Genomic DNA, 17,917 nt, shown 5'->3' with positions numbered 1-17,917 from the left:
CCTTGAACCATGATCCTCCTGAGAAGCTGGGATTATAGGAATGAATGACCCGTGTCTATTTATTTGCATTTCTTTGGGAATAGTAGCATTTGTTCAATGAAAGGATAAAGGTACCATGCTGTATGTAGACTGTGGAGTGGATCAGTGCTTGGGTACCAGCTTGGTTTAAGTAGCCTCTATTAAGGTGGTACCTTTCTCTTCAGAGTTCACATATTTTAATCTGAACACAAAAAGTCAAACCAAACAGATGTTGTCTGAACAGTCATTTGACTTCTTGATTATGACACTTTATAATTTTTTGTGAGTTTTACCCATTTTTTAAAAAAATGGGCCTCTTTAGTTTCCTTTTCCTTTTTTGGTGATTGATGAAAATATGTATTGTCTTATAAATCATACATTTACGGGAGACTGATAATTGCTACTCACAGGTACTCAAATGCTGAATCTGCTATCTAATTTTATTTTACCTGGTATATTATAAATAGGATTCCTTTAATTGTTCAGAAATGATTCTATGGTTTTATTCATGACACTTCTGAGGAGAATGTATGCTTTTGTGAAGTAACCAGGATTCTGATTAATTATGAACATATCTAAGCTTCTAGACCCTCTGAGGGCAGGAAAGTGTCTTAATTTGTCTTTTCTCCCCTGTGAAAATCTAGAAGACAATGTAACAGGGAATTTGTGACAACAAACAAATGAACAGTAATTAAAATGCTGCCACTGTACCATCCTGTGATTAAGAACATAATGTGACTGGACTTTTCATTAATCACTGAATATGACAAATATATACTCATTGAAATAAGTCTTTGGGTAAATGTGAAGTTATAAAATATTGAACTTAGATACATTGATTAGCTTACTCATAGATTTTTAATGATAACCTTGAAATCTGGAATTTTAATTATGCACAATTTTGTGAATGATAGTCTACCTAGCAACACGTGTTTAGAAAATTATATATTTTCTTTCCATTCTTTTTTAGCTAGCATATATTTATTGCACAAAACAGTGGATTTTATGACATTTCATACATGTATATAATATACATCAATCATATTCACCTCCCTCCCAAATAGTCACCCTTCTACTTTCATGGTTTTTAAATCTAGAAACTGCATATGAGGAAAAGAACGATATTTGTCTTCCTGAGTGGTTTATTTTGCTTAACATGATCTCCAGTTCCATACATTTTCCTGAAAATGATATAATTCTGCTCTTTTTTTAAGCTGAATAAAACTGCATTTTGTGCATATATGTATATACACCCATATATGTACATAGGTATATGTGTGTATATATATATATATATCACATTTTCGTTCTCCACTCATTTGGTTGATGGGCACCTAGATTGATCCTATTGCTTGACTCTTGTGATTAGTGCTGCAGTAAACATTGTGTTCAGGTATCTGTGTACTGATATTAATTCAGTTACATTCCCAGGTGTTGTATAGCAGGATCATGTGACAGTTCTATTCTTAAAATTTTGAGAAACCTCCATACTGATGTCCTCAATGAATGGACTAATTTACATTCCTAGCAGGAGCAGATAAGTGAAAAGGGGTGTGTCCTCGCCACTTACCCACGCATAACCTCCCCACATCCTTGCCAGCATTTGCTGTTTGTTTTCTTGATTGCCATTCTGACTGGATGAGATACAATCTCAATGTAGTTTTGAGCTGAATTTCTCTGATGGCTAAAGATGTTGAACATTTTCTCATGCATGTTGTTTTGTTTTTTTGCAATATTGTTCCCAGTAAATTGACTGCTAACAAGGTGGCACATAGAAAACGTGGTGGGGAGTTTTTTATGGTCTTGTCCACAGCAAATGAGAAAGTGCATTCTGAAAGCCTTGATCATGCCCAGTATTTTCGTGCCCAGTTTTTTCATGCCTTTATTGGTCATTTCCACTTTTGAGAGCTGCCCCATTGCTTTGCCTATTTGTTGGCTAGACTATTTGTTGTTTTTAGTGTTTAATTATCTTAAAATGCAAAAATGGACGGGGTATGACTATCCAGTTTCAGTTCAAAGCATGCTCTTAACATCAATATCCTCATAGGAAGCATGTAAGTGAAATGTATATGACAAAACAGTGTTGTATAAATCGGAATGTTTTGTGTTCTGAAATTTTCTTTGAGCCATAAAAGTTCAGGAGGGTGTGAAGATGATTGTTCTAATTCCACATGGAAGGTTAAATCTGCCCTGTGATTCAAGGAGGGAGAGAGAGGAAAGGTCTGGAGGTAGATTAGGGGAAATGGGAAAGAAGCATTCAGGACAAAAAGCTGGAGAAGAGGGGCTGAGGAGAGAGTCAGAGACAGGAATTGTGGGTGGGTTGTCAGGAGTCTGACAGTGAAAATGGATGCTCCCACAGGGGAAAGACACAACTGCAGATAAAACCTCTAAAAATATTTTTTTTTACTAAATGATGCTGAAAGTTCTGTTCCGAGATATGGGGGTGAACTTTTATGGGTGATTACAGCCACCACATTTTCTCTTTCTGAGTATTTTGTGCTTTGGCATGTCTAAATCTGATATCATTTAGGACTACTTTTCAAACCTCGTGCATCAGAATTAAAAAACACAATCCTGTTTTCTAACCACCCCACTGGGAGGATTGATATTAGCACATATTTATTACAAATCACTTGGGACATGTTTTTACTTTTATTTTAAAGTCTGTGGAATTTTTTTCTGGAACAAGTTCTTCTCATAATTGAATACCTGTGGTAGTCTATGTAACTCTTGGTAAATTATAAAGAGACAAAGATCATATAGTGGAAGAGGGTGGGACATAGGAGACTTGGATTCTCTCCCTCCATCTGCCATTCAGCTGATTGCCAGCCAAGGTTTCTCTTCACCATGCATGCTTTGTGACTCTCTGCTTTGTAAATTAGGATGATCTAATTTTTTGTCTCAAATGATTGCATAAGGAATACCAAATGGGAATTGAATGTGTCCCTTATCTTGGACGAAAGGTGCTTTTGCCATTAAAGTAATTAAAGTTGAAAATATTGAGCTATAATAATAAAAAGGAGAGCTGATGTTATTATTGAAGACTTCTTGAAGTCAATTTGCAGGAAAGTTAGCAGATTACATTTCCCCAGAGATGGAGTACTCTGCAGGTTTTTAATTATGGAGAAAAAAATTATAAAGAAATGGGAAGAAGCAAACATTTAATTTTCCCTACTTGTCTTAACAATGGGTTGTTTTGAGCTCATCTTCAGTTTGCAAGCAACCAAAGTGCTCCAAATATTAGGAAGGGCTTTATTTACAATTTAGCCATTACAAATGCTCTGGAGACTGAGTGCATTGCTTCAATACACAGAAAGGTGGAATGAAATTTTTCCTATGTCTTGTATTAGTCCATTTTTCATTATAATGAAATACCAGAGGCAAGATGTTTTATAAAAGTTATTTTGACTCCTGATTATTAAGGTATAAGGTAAACGAGCTACATCTGCCTTCTTGCTGGCAGAGCCCCAGAGTGGCACAGGGTATGATATGGCAAGAGATGGAGAATGTCTATTTTGTTCTCAGTATTTGATCTTAGGTCCTCTACTCTGATAGCCTCATCTAATCCTAATTATCTCCCAAAGGCTGTACCTCTGGATAAGGTCTGGATAAGTTCCTACCCTCTTATTACCTTAAAATAAAGATTAAATTTTAACACATGAGCCCTTGTGCGACACACTCAAATCATACCCAAACCATAACATGCCTCTATACTTGGTTGAATTGGCAAGTACTGATTAGTATTTGAGTTACCTAAAGAGGCCCTTGAGCTCAATGGATAACTACAGTTCCATGTTGAATGTTGTTGATGTCATTATAAGTTTCTCCCCATCAGGAGAAGCAAAAGTGAATTCTAGCTTGCATTCACTTATTCCACATTGGGTGGAGTTTGTATACCAGTAACTATGGTGGCACTTGGAATATAAATTAGAAGTAGGCAGTTTTGCTATTATTGAAATTGGGAAATAAGAAAAACAACACGTGCACATACTAGGGATGTGTCCTTAATTTAGATTACATCAGCTATAGCAACACCTATGAAATGTCTTTTGGAATAGCCATTTGCAAAGACAAGTTAATTATTTAAAGATAATCCTTTGGGAATCTCCTAAAGAATTCCTAAGTAAAGGCTGCCTCTGTGCTGTGGCCTGATGTCTTTTAGCTCTTTGCCCTACTTTATAATTATGTAATTGTGAATTTATTTTCTTTTCCTCTTTCTACTCCTTACACTGGAATTTTTAGTAAAATTATAGAAATTGCCTCTGATTCAAGTATTTAAAGTTTTATATGTATGTATATATATATATATATATATATATTTTTTTTTTTTTTTTTTTTTGGTACTGGGTTTGAACTCAGGGCCTTTCATTTCCTAGGCAGGCACTCTACCACTTGAGCCACTGAGCCAGCCCTAAAATTATATTGTAAGCTTCTTAGAGGACTTCGTTAAGTGGCACTGTCGTGTCAATATTGGTCCATCTACTGGTTTGCTTTTTGCAGGGGTCTTATGAGCAACTAGAATTTTGCACTAGAATGTAGCTTTGTATTAGAATTCTGAGACTTATGCATGTGAGTCATGGGCTCTGTTCTCTTTTAGTGAGAATTTAAGAGGTCAAAGGTAGGATAGTCTGGAAATCTCCTTTTCAAACTATAATGACTCCACCAGGAACTTAAAAGTCTTATCAGCATACAGATTCTGATTCAGTAGGTCTGGGGTGAATCCCAAGAATCTGCTTTCAACACACTCCCACTTGTTGCCAGTGCTGCTGGTCTGTGGACCACACTTTGAGTAGTAAGGTTCCAGAACTCTGGGCATGAGCCTTAACATCAGGGATCCTTTTAGAGTTATAGAGGATATTGACTTTAAGGCATTAGTCTTAGATTATAAAACCTTGGAAAGAACGTCTTAAAATTGTCCCATCAGTCTATGCTACAAAATACTTGTCATTTGCTGTTGTCCTGAACTTGCTGCTATTGTGTAAGCATTTCTTGCTAGGGATAGCAGTTTCTCTCTTTTACCAAGGATGGCAAATACAGTCACATCTTTCCTTTTGCCTTCTGCCTATAACCTGTTCTCTAGTGGAGAAGATCTTGTTAGATTTCTTGGTTTTCGTTGTAAAGTTAGAATCATCTGGGCTTGTAAAATCTTTGCTAATCCTTCTAGAATCCATCTAATTTTTTTCTAGAATTCATCTAATTTTAGTATCTTTGAGTGATAAAACAAAATCATTGTATGCAACTTCTATCAGTACTAGCAAATCTGTTATTCATGTATTAGCTTTATGTAGTAATACTTAAAAATATCAAATCGTGTTCCCACAAGTGTTAAAATTTTCTGCATTTAAATTGTATATTTATTGAAACTGAGAAAGCATTTCCCATAGTAACTAATTAAAAAATAAAACCAATCACTCCATTTAAAAAAAAAAAAGCCTTAAAACACTTCTACCTTATTAGAGCCAGTTTTTATTCTAAAAGTAGTTATTTACTGTAAACTAATATGCAAAACATTATAATAGATTGTGGAGGAAGAACAATAAGTATTTAGTATTTTTATTTTTTGTCTTTTTTTTTTGTTGTTGTTGAGAGAGAGTCTTGCTGTATATTTCAGGCTGGTCTCAAACTCACAGTTTTTCTGCCTCAGCCTTGCAGTAATTAATATTATTAATCATGATCTTTCAAATATAACAGAGCCTGTACCTAAGTCGAGGTATATAGAAATACATATCAACATAAAGAATGTTTTTGTATATATACATCCACATCATCCACAGATTAGATAATGTATCTGATACTTTCCATATTGAAAACTTTTCTTCTTGGTTTCAATAATAACATTCTCTTCATCCTTCCAGTCTAACAGTGTCCTCCCATCTCTATTGTGGATACCTTCTATTAGTTGGGGTGATTTCTACCTTAAGTAATAGAAACCCTGATTCAAATTGGTTCACATATTAAAAAGAGAGTCCAGAAGTAGAAAAGCCTTCAGATCTGGTTGATATGTAAGTTCAGTGACTTCATCTTTAGAACCATCATCTTTCCATTTCATACAAATAAGGAAACATTCCCCAGAAGTCCCACCGTGCTTGTCTTTGACTATGATTGCGTCCAAATCTATCATAGTAGTAGAAGAAACAAAACCATCAGGCACAACATGTTCTGATCCTCTGTGGTAAGCCAGAATGGACACGGGCAACCAACCAGTGTCTATCATTCTGTCTTTACTAATTTGAAAATGTTAGAATTGCCAAAGTTTGTGTTCAAAACTCTTCCATGATCTCTGCATGCTGAATGATTTTTGTACATTTCCATGACTTACCTACCACCTTTCTGTGTGATGGTAGTTCCTGCATCTATATAGTCAACCTGTTTCTTTTCTTTAGAATTTCATGTCAATACTTCAGTTTCTCTCTGGAAAACTCGACTTGAAATTGCCAACAAATTGTCAAATTCGGTTTAGTTCAAAATTGAATTTAGTATTTTTACCTCAGTCCCAACTCTTCTACTCCCAGCTTGGCAAATCACTTGAACTAAAATCTAAGGGCCACCCTTGAATCAATGACCAAATTCTGTTGATTCTTGTTACCGTCTCACGCCTGTCTTCCTTTCCCTCCTCTGTGTTGCTGCCTCCTCATCTCAGGCTCTTGTTTCTGAGCAGTTGTCTGTCTGATCTCTGCATGTCTCCCGTGCTGCTCCCTCTCAATTACTTCTTCATATCTTTGAAAGTTATATCTGACTATGATAGTCCTGCACAAAACACTCAGCAATTCTCTTTGTTGAGTGATCCTTATCATGACATAAAAGGACTTTCTGTAGCCTGCATTGGTCTCATTTTATATTCTGTCTTTCCTGGTGCCCTTACCTTTGGAACTTCCATTTTGGTTAGTTTCTCTTCCTGTTTTTCTCCAAACATGCAGTGCTGTGCTCATGATGCTTAATTTGCTTATCTTTTTTATCTTTATTTTTTAGGAATTTAAATTAGCATATCTTAACTGTACAAAGGGGTTTCATTGTGGCATTTACATATGTGTATATAATGTACTGATTTGCTCATCTTTCATATTGTAATGTAATTATTACCCCTTTTAAAGAAATGAAGCAGCCTGCCCACATTCTCAGAGGTAATAAGAATTGAGACTCAACTTTGACCTGGTAGTCTTGGCCCTCAGATCCATGCTCTTTAGTACTAGCCTTACTGTTATTAATCATTTGATCAGTCTCTTCTTGGGAAGTGTTGTGCTTTGGAAATAGTTCACTTTTGCACTTAAAGTATTTTACTTCATTTTCATGTTCTCCAACTATCCCAAAATTTCCTTGAAGATTGGAATGATTCTTCCTCATCTCCAGTCCTAAACACAGTAGACACAAAGTGTTGGTGTTGGTTGGGGAGGATAGAAAGGAATGGAAAGAAAGTTTGAGTAGAGCACTTATGAATAACAAATGAGTCACATTTCTTCCACATGCTTTGAAACTGCTATTATGCTTTGCATTTATAGAGCCATTGTTTCCATTGACCAGTCTAACATCTAAGAAAAAAGGTTCTTCCTATATTTTACCTTGTCTAAAATGAGGAACAGATGATTTATTCGACAAATAGCCTACTCAGGTCAGTTCCTCACTGTCTGTTTGTTTACCAAACATAAGTCAGTCTGCAAAAAAAGCTTTTACACAAATGTTCATTGCAGCCTCAGTTGTCATATTAAAAAACTGGAACCAACCCAAATATCCATCAACAAATGAATGGATAAAGAGTGTAGTCATTCATATAGTAAAATATTATCACCAAGAAAAATGAGAGAAATTACTAACTAATATTATGCAACCACCTGGATAGGTACCAAGTATATTAGATGTAGCAAAAATGGCAGACAGAAAAGAATTACTATGTAATTCCTTCATTTATATGAAGTTGTGAAACAGACAAAATTGATCTTATTTCTTCCAGTTAGAACAATGGTAACTTGAATATGTGAGGTGGAATTGATTGGAAAGGAGAAGGAAGATACTTTCTTGAGTGATAGGCATGTTCTGTTTTTTTGGGGGGGGGGTGATGTTTATGACTTTAGATAAAAATTCATTTGCCTGAAAACCTAGAATCTGTGCACTTTATTTTATGCTAATTTTACCTCAATTTTAAGAAATGGTGGCAATAGCAAGGGAAATGGAAGTTAGCAAGAATATATACACTAATCAAAATGATAGAAGAAAACTATTGAATAAGAAAGGTGAATTAGTGAGGCAGTGTCCTTCATTGGGGAGTAGAAGGAATCAGGCGTGCAAGAGGAAGGACTAGCTTTAGAAGCATAGGTGAAGTAGGATAGGCAGCTGCAAACGGTGGTTTTTGGTTGGCTGTGTTCCAAAGTCTACACACGTCATCTTGGCTTGATCGGTCTCAGAAGTAGGAAGCCAGGAGAACCGTCCATGGTGAAGCTACTGGAGGAGATAAGAGGTTTGAGGAAGTATAGAGCAGAGATTTTCAAACTTTTTCTTGTATCAGAAGAATGATCCACATGGAAACAAATTTCTGGACCTTATCCCAGAGTTTCTGGTTTAGTAGGACTAGGGAAGACCCTGAAAACGTGCCAACAGTTTTTAGAGTCTGCTGATCTAGATAAGACTCTGAAAACCACTGGGGTAGAGCTTTCCTTTTTATAGCCAAGACGTTCATGCTTTGAATAATAAAAGGATTCATCTGAGCTCATAGAACTGTGACTAGTCCTCAGTCCAGGCTGCTGCCTCCAGCTCAGGCTCATCCTGCACATACTGATTGCAGTAAGGGAGAAATGCAGAAAGAAATGGGTGCCAGAGGCCAAGTAGTAGGTGGACACTAGGAGGGAAAGTTTGGAGAAAAATGAGATTACTATTATTGTACCTTGTTTCCTGATAATGTGGACAAGAAAATGTTTTTGTCCTGCCCAGTACATATGTTTGGGCATAGCCTCAAACAAAACAGGTTTTGTTCTACTTTACACTTACAAAGGTTTGTTCTTTAAAAAGTTCATTAATGAAGATATGATTATTTTTTTTGATAAGGTTGGCACATATTTCATTTGCAAGCATATGACTTCTTTTGGATCAAGTGTATGTAATAAACATTTTATAAAAATTATGTGAAAATGCCTTTCAAAATATCCATGAAATTATTTAAAGAATTATTCATATATATATATATATATATATATATATATATATGAATGCTACTTAAAAGCAGTTGTGATGTTATTTGAAACATACATATATGTGTTTAATATATGAATTGGTATATCTGTTTATGTACAGAAAAATCTAGAAGGAAATGAGATAACTGTTAACTATGGTTTTTCTTAGTTATATGACTACAAATTATTTTTTATATAATTTTTGTATATTCTGCTTTTAATGATTCTAAAATAAGTTGTTTTTATAAGAAAGCTACTTTGGTTTCTTATAAAAAAACTTTTATAAGCTTTTTCTTATAGCCAGAAAAACTAAGACCAATAACAAATAACTATAAAACATCTAACAATAACTGATAACATAAAAACTAATTTTTTAGTGCATTGACTGGCCTTGATCCTTTGTGTCTGGGATTTATCAATGACCAAGTAAAATGTCCCTGTCCTTCCAGAGTTTATATTTTGCAGTATTAGTAACCAAAGTTGCTGTCTCCAAGAAGCTATTTATCCTAGAGGATATTTTAGCACAGGGCAAGTAGATATCTATATTTTGACTTCAGGTACTATCCTTCATGCTTATATTGTGAACCCACTTTGAATTATGAAATATGGCATTATAGAAACTGTCATCTGTTTCAAAAGTGACCAGTTACAATGAAAGCATTACAATTTTGCCTAGAATTAATTACTAGATATAGCTTGTCAGTACAAAAATAGTAGATAATATCTATTCTGGCTAGAGTCTATTCATAGGTATGACAAAAATTGCTAAACCATATTTAATAATGTCAAATCATATCAATTTTTTATTTAAACAATAGCCTCCAGCATATTGTTTGAGACATGAATAAGTGAAGGCTTTTGTCAGGATTCTTTTCTAAACATATGGTTGAAAAATATTTTTTGTCAATAAAAATGAAGTACTGATGTGTGCTATTATGTAGACAAACTTTGGAAACATGATGCTAAGTGAAAGGAGCCAGGCACAAAAGGCCAATATGCTGTATGATTCCACTTACATGTAATATCTAGAATCAGCAGAACTACAGAGATTCATGTAGATTCATGATTGCCTAGGGCTGGGAGAAAGGAGAATCAGTGATTAATAATGGATATGGAGTCTCATAGGGGTAATAATAAAATGCCTCAAAATTGTGACAAGGGTTACACATATCTGTAAGTATACTAAAACTCTTGAATTGTGCTCTTTAAGTAGGCAAATTTATGATGAGTGAATTTTATCTCATCTGTTAATAAGATTTAAACATTTCTCAACACGTGTGGGGACCTCTTTATCTGCAGTTTGTAGTGCCATTAGACTTTCAGTGCTCTTTCCTGCTTTCTTCCTGGGCACACTTAAACTTTTCCAAGCATTTGTACTTTGATGTAAAGAAAAAAAAACAAACCTGACTTCAGGGATTTTCTTACATTGAATTACTTTTGGCAAACATTTTAATTAGCTGATATACAAGGGAAATCCAGATGGTATCTACCTCATATAATTAAACACTTTAAAAGCTGTCTCTAAGTCTCTGCCCTTTCCATGCCTGTCTTCCTGTATGTTCCTTTCTTTTGCTGTAGTAGAAAAATCACTCAAGCTGAATTTTATTTGTAATTTTTCTCATTCTATAGAAAGAAACTTTGATTCAATACTTGGGAATTTCAAATGTAATCCATGAACCAAGAGCATCAGCAGTGGCTGGGGAATTTATATAAAGTGCAGTTCCAGAGTTGTGGGATCCCTACATGTACTTTTCCAAGTCAGAATTCCCCAGCCAGTACCTAAAGACATGCATTTTACCAGTACTGCTCCCTCTGCCCCACCTCCATGACTCCTGCATGCATCACTGTCAATTTAAGTCTCTGCCAGCCTGTCATGGTCAGCTGCTATTCATGTTTTCTTAGTTTTGTTTGATTTATTCTTTCCCAGTCTTAGTAAATTCCTTTGCTTTAGTTTTTGCTTAATGAAGAGTTAGCCAAAATGTTATCAGATATTTGATTTCCTTGTAATGATGGCTCCTAAATACATTATTTTTCTTCTTGATTAACTCATTTCCTTAGTACTTCTCCCATTTCTCTTTTTCCAGTACAACATATATGAGGATTCTAGATGATATGCAAAATCCTAGATATTCTGGACTGGGACTTACTAGGACCTGGGTTCAGTCTCCAGCACCACCGAATAACCTAGATATTCTGAGCATTCCAGGATTAATAGAACTCAGTATTATAGGTTTCCCATGAATTGTCTCTTCTACACCCTATCTTGCAAGAACATTTTTAAGTTTCTTTTTTACCCCCAGTTGCTCATAGCTCTAATTGGGAAACAAAACATTTTAACTTAAAACTTCAGCATTAAGCATAAATAGTCTGGAATTTTGGTTTGTTAGACTATAAAAACAGTCATGTGTTGCATAACATTTTGGCCAACTATGGGTGACTATACAGTATTACATATTATACAGCCTGGATGTATGTATAGTAGACCATACCATCTATGCCTGTGTGTATCAGGAAGAAATTGCCTGACACATTCCTCAGAATTATCCCTCTTCGTGGAGCATGATTGTGTACATTTACAATATAATTTCTAGGAATTAAAATCTATTTTTGAAACTTGATTTTAGTAAATGACTAGGTCCTATAGGATTTGGATCCCTGGGTTTGGGGTAATAACAAAGCCCCTTTATGAGTCAATGCAAGATCTGATTATAAACACCTGGAGTAAACTGGGGAAAACAAAAAAACAACAACAAAAAGCTTCTCAAAGCTTAGTTTGCTGGTATCCATCCTAGCCCTAGTAAATCTAAATTTAGATAAGCCTTTCATTCTATATGTCACCAAAAGGCAGGACATTATATTAAGCTTTTACTCAAAGAGGAGAAAGTTCTACAGGCTATGGCTTATTTTCTAAAACTACCAAAATGATATCACATCCAAGGAGACTAACAAAACCTTTTGCTCTCCTACAGCCCAGTGTATCCTATTTTAAACTAATTACCTTAGAGAAAAAGCTAACAAGAAATCCTATTGACTATTGAGGCCACCACTGTGATGGTCCCCCACCAAATTTATTTCCCTAGGGCCATGGGGAAGCAAATGTAACTTGACCATTACCATCTAAAACAGACAACAGATGTATACTGGTGGCCATCTTTATAGAAGCTATCTATCTGCTATATCATTCGATTCTATGAATGGCAGATGTTTTCAGTATGGGGCCGGGGAGGTGGCCCAAACAATGTATACCCATGTGAGTAAATGTAAAACAATATAATAAAAAAAATTTTAAATGCAAAACAAATCTATAGAGTCTATACATTTCCTAATGTTTTTGATTTTTAAAATTCTATTAGCGCTATCCACATAAAAAGAATTTCTTTTACTTTAAAGAATGATTTTCACTGATTTCTTTTAAAGAATAATTTATGTCCTTGTCCTGATCTGACAACCAGTCAACTAAATTTTCTGCCAAGTAAATTTCCCTTGTCACCTAAATTAAGATAGGAAAATGACTTTTGGTTCCCTTTCTAGGTAGGGCCAGCACCCATACTCAGCAGGAAGCAGCTATAGAAGATAGCCTTCTGCACCCCTTTTAAGATTAAAAGGGACCAAAGTTGTTTTGGGGGCAAAATGAGGAAAGATAGATAAGGAGGCAGGGAAATTACATTTTTTCATAAATATTCAAAGGGTCAGACTCATTCATTGGAATGAGGAAGTAAAAACTGAAAAACCAGAACAGCTAGCCTCCTCCCATCTCCTTTTAGATGCTAAGTTATGGGAACAGGGTTACTCTGTCTGCTGGATTTCCAGTTATCCTTTAATCTAAAAGGGACCTATTATTCCTGTGTTTGGGGTGGGACAGGATGGTTCCTCCCCGTTTAACAGCTATCTCAGCCACCCAGATCCATTAGTTTTATTTTGGGGAGCAGGAGCCGTACTAGAGTTTGAACTCAGAGCCTCATACTTGCTACACAGGTGCTCTACCACTTGAGCCATTCCACCAGCCCTCGTTTGGTAATTTTTGAGGTATGGTATCAGGACCTATTTGCCTGGGCTGACTTCCAACTGTGATTCTCCTGATCTCTGCCTTCTGAGTAGCTTGGATTACAGGCATGAGCACTGGTGCCTGGCAGATCCCTTATCTTTGACCACGTATACTCCCCCAGCTCTCCAGTTTAAGACTAACAGATGAGGGCCACCATTTTGAGTCTCTACTCCCATATCCTGCATGAGGCAGGAAATGTTTGTTTCCATTTCTCCCCACTTTTATCCTGTTAACTTTCTTTCCTAATAAACTTTTATAATTACTACAAGAAAAAAGATGTTTTTACGGGCTTTGGAGCATGACTCAAGTGGTAGATCATCTGAGCAAGGGCTAGGTCCTGATTTAAAACCCCAGGACTGCCCCCCCAAGTTATAAATTTGGGGGGGTATGATTCTTTGTGTTTGCATGAATATATCGATAAGAGAAATTCTTAGTATAGCTCCTTCTAGAACATATTTTTCTTAGTGTAAAACTCCATGACTTGGAATGTTCTAAGAATAAAATTTTGACTACAGATGGATTTGAGAATAAAGTCAAAAAGTTTGGAATTCAAATAGGCTTATAAAATTTGATCATACTTTTGTTACAAATAACCATCTTTATTGAGGCTTGATATTTTATTTAAAACTAATAAGCAATTTTTGTTCAGTTTTGTTAACTAGGTGTACATGAGATTTGATTAAGGAATTTCCTGTTACTTCTCACTGCATGTTTTTGTGTCCCTGCCAGGGAATTTCTATCCAAAAGTACAGTTTCCAGTGTGTGGGGTAACACTCTTGCCAGTGGATGCAACCAGAGCATCAGACTGTAATATAAGATGTTCTGTTCTGTTTGGGGTCTTCTCTTTAGTCTCTAAGCACGTCCTTATTCTTCAGGATCCCCTTTCTGTTTTATTGGTCTGCTCTCTCCATCTTTCTTGGTGCCATCTCATTCTTCTCACTATTTTCTCAGTTGTGACTTGCCTGATATCCTCTTTTTAGTATCCTAAAAGCTGGTTCTAAAATGCACTACTTTAAAATTTACAGCAGCTTTAGATAGATTGTTCTCAATGTGCCGACTGTGTTCACACTTTCCATGCCATCCAGTAATGACAACAAATTTGTCATTACTGCCCCAGAAAACCCAACTTGAGTGTGCCAAACACTGACCTGAGTAGGAAAGCCCCAGGCTCTGCTCTAAAAGCTCACCCAGCTAATTATAAATCAGCACAGAGCGATTCTGTCACAAGGACAGTTAGAGCACTAGACTTGGGGACGCCTAACACTTCCTAGAAGTGCTGTGCACCATGGCAACTTGGATTAGCATCATCTCTACTAGGTTCTGTCTTGCTGTCCTAAGAACCCCATATGATAATCTGCCGTAGACTGACCACATTGTTACTCCTCCCTGAGGATAATCCCTTCCACATGACTGGGCATGGCTCTGAGATTCCCGCCTGGTTGCCTCGTTTTACTCACATCCGATGAGAAAGACCAGAAATAGACTCCTCATTGCTGTTCCATGAGTTGAACTTGCAGAGACCGAGAGCCTTCCTAAAATTGGAGGTGTCATAATCTGGTGAGCACTTGGTTCCTGAACAGGTGCAGTTATGGGAGAAACAGATTTCAGCCTCTAGGATGTTAAGAATCAAAGCAACCTTGGACGGCACCTAACGCAATCCAGTCACAGTGCAGATGATGCAATTGGCATGCAAGCATTCAGTGAGTGACTTGCTGGAGTTCCCACAGAGGTCTATTCTGAACCATTACCTGAGCCCCTGGAGTCTCAATTTGTCTTTCTACCATACTACTTCTTGAAATTGGTAGCCTTTTATGTTTCCTTGATTTTCATTGGTTATAGCACAAGATTTAGTTATACCAATGGTACCCAGGGTCATTTTTTTAGAAATGAAAAAATATGCACACATGTGTGAGGGGCTGGGGATTTAGCTCATTGATAAAGTGCTTGCCTAGTATGTGCAAAAGGCTCCAGGTTTGCCAAAAAAGTCACATGTATATGTGTATATAATTTTAAAAATCAGTATTTCACATGATTTAGAGATAAAGGCCAAAGTTACATTGGATTCATCTTAAACTGGCTTCTACATATAAATATGTCACAATTTGTTTAAAAGACCAACTCGATCAGAAATTGGAAATTCTCATCTCTGTGGCTCATGATGTGACAGGTGAAAGTTGCTTAAATTTGTATTTTTACCTGGATAACAGTAACATTGAGTCTATCATAAAGGAAAAACTAGGGACATGGATCAAGTAGTATAGTACTTGCCTCACAAGAGCAAGACCCTGAGTTCAAACCCCAGTACCTCCAAAAAAAAATTAAATCTAGTCATGGTGGTACACACCTATAATTCTAGTACTTGGGAGACTGAGGCAGGAGGATTAAGAGTTTGAGACCAGTCTGGGCTACATAACAAGACGATTTTATTTATTGTCTGAAACAATAAATAAAAACTTAAAGAAAACTAGTCTTTTCCAACTTCTAAATTCCTGTTTGGTAGTACATGAATTTAATATTTAATGTATACATTAAGTTCATATTTAATAAACATATCTTTTAAAGAGATTTTAATAAATGAACCACTGTTTGCCTATCATCTAACCTAATTATCAACCCATTGCTTCCATTGCTACTTCTGGTTCATTTGTTTCTCCCATTGTAAGTCTGTATTACTAGAATACTTTTCTGTTTGAGATAGGATCTCACCATATGACTCAGGCTAACCTCAAACTCTCTGTATAGCTCAGACTGGCCTTAAACAGCTTCCGAAGTGCTAGGATTAGTGATGGCATGTGCCACCACTCCTGGCTTATTACTGGACTACTGTAAAGAGAATCCCATATTCCTCTCATAAATACTTTAGTATGTATCTCATAGTTAAGGACTGATAACATAAAAAAATCCTTTATTGCATCTAAAAATCTTTAATGTCAACAAATTCCTGTCTATTCACATTTTTCCAATTAGAAGAGCCAGAATTTGAATAATGTTCTAGACTGACTCTTCTCTTTTATCTTGATTAAACTATTTTTTTTTAAGGTCCTGGGGATCAAAGCTAGGTTCTTGCATATATTAGGCAAGTGCTCTAACACTGAGCTACATTCCCAGTCCTAGCTTGATAGACCCTAAGTGTCATTGAGGCCTTTAGTTTTAAGCCTGGCTGTCATAAACATCATCTGAGGTTGTTTCTTATTATATCCATTGTCCTTTGATTTTTAGTTTTCCTTATCTCTCTCTTCTGAATTTGCCCATGTCAGATCTCTGTTGAACAGCTTATACATTTCAATATTTCCCTACTCATCATTGATAGTAAATGTTATCATTCCTTTATTACTGCCTATCTTCATTTAATTATTTAAAAAGAAGAAAAGATATCTTCAGAATCACTCAGTGTTAGATTAAATCCAGAGTCCTCATCATAGCTTTACTCTTCTCTAGCAATGTTAACTTGGACAAGCCAGGACTATTCACTTTGAGTCTCTTATCTATACAATATGGACAGTACCTAGACATTATTTTGTCCAACTGTCTCTGTCTTTTATAAATCTTTTGAAGAGTTTTGTGGCCTAAGCCTTAGAATAAATAACTACAAATTCTCTTGCCTTCTCCTATGATTTTGTCAAGGGTATAGATAAGAGTATGGAGGGTGCAATTTACCTGGGTATAAAGTTAGAAGGTGTCAGTGTGGGTTCTTATGGGATGAAGGGGGAAGTAAAAACATCTAGATGTCTGAACCATTATGTCTTTAAAAACACAGGCCTACAAAATATGTTTGTTATTTTTAAACTGCTATTACATATTGATAAAAAATATCAGAGGAAAAAACACCAATTAACTTTTATATTTGAAGTAAAAGCTGAGTAGAGTCCACTGAACAAAGTTATGTTTTGTTCTTTTTCTCAACATGCTGAAATTTATTTTAGGAGGAACAATAGCATGAAGAAAGGAGAAAAGGAGCGAGTGACTGCAACGGGGCATGTTGCTTATGGACTTAGGCCTTGGGTGTCATGGCAATATATTTGGTAAAGATGATATAAAACGTGACATATAAAAATACTTTGCAAATGTTAGGTATTTTCACTACTGTGGAATTCTTGTAAAAGAGATGTTATAGGCAGGAATCTGTTTGCCTCCTAAGAGTCCTGGTATTTTATGCTTTTACCCTCAGGAGATGAAGTATTTTATGGTGATTGAAAGCCTGGTCCATGGGATCCAAATCCCACCCACTTACTAAACACTTACTGGGACTAACAAGATACATAACTTTGCCATGTATTTCTGTAAAATACTTTGTTTTGTTTTTTCTCTTAGATAAAATCTTAAGGATTAAAAAAATGTAGCTTTAGTAAATGAAACATCAAAAATGTTGGTAGAGGCCAATTGTGTTATTTTGGTTAGATCTCTGAGTTGTTTGTAAATGTGATAGAAATTTTACTTGAAGATAGTTGAGGATTAGCTCCCAGGCAGTTTTCTTAATCCCTCTACAAAAGTGCCTCCTTTCATGAAGGAAGGGTTTGGAAGATGTGATGGTACAGATACTCAGGGTCCAACATTCTGTGATTATTACTGGGCAGGTAGAGCTTCGCCATTTGAGTCAGTAGCATGGGTGCAATGCGTATGGGTTGGAGTTAGGAATTAGGGAACAACAGGAGATGACAGAAGGCCTCACTTTTCATAATCAAGGAAGCAATATGGG

The 17,917-nt window shown here is 36.0% G+C and overlaps 1 protein-coding gene and 1 non-coding gene across 2 annotated transcripts in view; one reads left to right on the top strand and one right to left on the bottom strand.

Moving 5' to 3' along the window:
- The window catches only part of Ank3 (ankyrin 3), a 618,024-nt gene that overhangs the window by 198,564 nt on the left and 401,543 nt on the right, over positions 1-17,917 (top strand). The gene's annotated exons all lie outside the window — the stretch shown is intronic.
- Positions 1,752-1,871, bottom strand: LOC141425330 (small nucleolar RNA SNORA32). The gene has a single exon (XR_012450392.1). It is a non-coding gene; the product is annotated as a small nucleolar RNA SNORA32 (small nucleolar RNA).

Source organism: Castor canadensis, chromosome 7 (assembly GCF_047511655.1).
Source record: "Castor canadensis chromosome 7, mCasCan1.hap1v2, whole genome shotgun sequence".
Lineage (NCBI taxonomy): Eukaryota > Metazoa > Chordata > Mammalia > Rodentia > Castoridae > Castor > Castor canadensis.
The sequence above is the reverse complement of the archived record's forward strand: the minus strand, read 5'-3'. Positions and strand labels throughout refer to the sequence as shown.